The 2500-nt window shown below is 44.5% G+C and overlaps 1 protein-coding gene across 1 annotated transcript in view; it reads left to right on the forward strand.

The window, feature by feature from the left end:
• The window catches only part of bsna (bassoon presynaptic cytomatrix protein a), a gene marked incomplete at both ends in the record, with an annotated part of 114466 nt that overhangs the window by 903 nt on the left and 111063 nt on the right, over positions 1–2500 (forward strand). The gene's annotated exons all lie outside the window — the stretch shown is intronic.

A 2500-nucleotide genomic window follows, 5' to 3' on the forward strand; every position in this document is an offset into this window, starting at 1 on the left:
TTGCGTTTCAGAGCAAAGTACAGTCATGGAAAAAATATAATCTATGTCCGTTAATAATAACCTATCTTTTCCTTAATTTGGTTCACGGTTTGTGCATAAGGCTGATCCGTCATTATATAACGCGGCTCGGTGAAGGATGACAGCCCGGGGTTGCAGCACGGAAAACGGAAAAGATGTTAAGCAGTCTCACTCTTGAAATTCATGATAATCTACCTTTAGACCATTGGCACACACGTTTCTAAGAAAGACCGTTTTGCTCACAGATAACTGGCTGCTATAAGGGAGATGCGCTCGTGTGAAAGTGCGCCTGCATCACGTATTTATAACACTGTAATAAAAGTCCATGTGAACAGATTGAATCACGTGCAGCGAGTATTTGCTCGTCACCCAGGCGCGCGTTCACGCGCCTGACTGCCGATTTCTCTATCCCTCTCGCGGGTAAAGGGAGCTGTTTTGTGGTTATGGGCAAAGTCACCATGTAGCCTAAAGCAGCAATTAACAGAATATTTTTCTAAATTCATGCTCAAATACTGAGAAAACCCCACCTTTGAGGAAATCTAGCCATTCATTCATGTCGTGAGGCCCTTCATCTTCAGCACTGTCTCCTCCCCATCCTCAGTCCAGTACCAGTGTATGACAGGAGACCAGGAGACCTGTCATAGCCCCTTTGGGACAGGGCAGTGTTTACATGGGGGATGAGGACATAGCTTACTGTATGATACTAGGCTTACTCCTCGATTATGACCAATCACACCCCTGTGTGTCTTGCGTGTGTGTGTTTGTGTGGCAGAGAGAGAGAGAGTGTGTGTGTGTGTGTGTGCTGTTGTTGTTGACATTTTAGGCCCATTCCCTTCCGTTGTGTCCCACGGTTTGTTGTGTTCAGATACGCATCGCCGGCGTGAGCTCAGCTCACATCCCACCATCCTCGCTAATCAGCACTCCGCTCGTCTTGGCACATGTTCTGTGTCGAGATGAGGTGTGGAACTGCTAATCAAGTTGGCAATGACTTTGTGTGTGTGTGTGTGTGTGTGTGTGCGTGAGAGTGTGAGGGAGAGATCCTCAGTTCACAGATAAGATACACCAGATTTATTTGTGTTAAAACCAATTTCTGTCGGTGGAATTGCAGCAATGGGGTCTAATTTTCACATTCTAGATAATGAGACAGTCGGGAAGATGTCTGCCTGGCTGCTCTCTCACCAAGAGCAGCATCTTAGTACATACTGTCTGATAGGTATGGCCAGTCTATATACCTACTGTCCTGTCTGATAGGTATGGCCAGTCTATATACCTACTGTCCTGTCTGATAGGTATGGCCAGTCTATATACCTACTGTCCTGTCTGATAGGTATGGCCAGTCTATATACCTACTGTCCTGTCTGATAGGTATGGACAGTCTATATACCCACTGTCCTGTCTGATAGGTATGGACAGTCTATATACCTACTGTCCTGTCTGATAGGTATGGACAGTCTATATACCCACTGTCCTGTCTGATAGGTATGGATAGTCTATAAACCTACTGTCCTGTCTGATAGGTATGGACAGTCTATATACCCACTGTCCTGTCTGATAGGTATGGACAGTCTATATACCTACTGTCCTGTTGATAGGTATGGACAGTCTATATACCTACTGTCCTGTCTGATAGGTATGGACAGTCTATATACCTACTGTCCTGTTGATAGGTATGGACAGTCTATATACCCACTGTCCTGTCTGATAGGTATGGACAGTCTATATACCTACTGTCCTGTTGATAGGTATGGACAGTCTATATACCCACTGTCCTGTCTGATAGGTATGGACAGTCTATATACCCACTGTCCCTTCTGATAGGTATGGACAGTCTATATACATACTGTACTGTATTACAGGTATGTACAGTATATATAACTAGTACTGTCTGGTAGGAATGTACAGTCTATATACCTACTGTCCTGTATGATTGGTATGAGCAGTCTATATACCTACTGTCCTGTATGATTGGTATGGGCAGTATGAAAGGTAATACAGAAGTATATATACCTCCTGTACTGAATGATTTACAGTATATGGTATAGGATATATATGTATATGGTATAGGGGCAACCCATACATTTCAGCATGCCCTGGGTGGGATTTGAACCTGTGTCTCCCACGAGACAAACACCGTTTAACCAACAGATCACTGCCTACTCGGGACTCACAAGGACTCTGTTTCATTCTTACATAGGCTAATACCCACAGTACACTGCTCGCTTGGGTGTGTTCTCTCCACTTCCTCCCAGAGCACCTGTTGGTGAAGTATGCTAGCTCACCTCTCCCCCTCTGACTGATTGATTGATTGATTGATTTTTATTTATTTTTAAGACAGGGACAAGGTACAATAGACATTAACCCTATAAAATAGGGAGAGATACACTCTACAAGGTTATAGCTAAACAGCTCATTTCCACCCGCAGTCCTCTGCTCTCTGCCTGCTTGGTGAGACCATGTAGTCTACTAGGCCTGCTTGGTGAGA

This window comes from Borostomias antarcticus (genome assembly GCF_949987555.1).
Source record: "Borostomias antarcticus genome assembly, chromosome: 11".
In the NCBI taxonomy this organism is placed as follows: Eukaryota; Metazoa; Chordata; class Actinopteri; order Stomiiformes; family Stomiidae; genus Borostomias; species Borostomias antarcticus.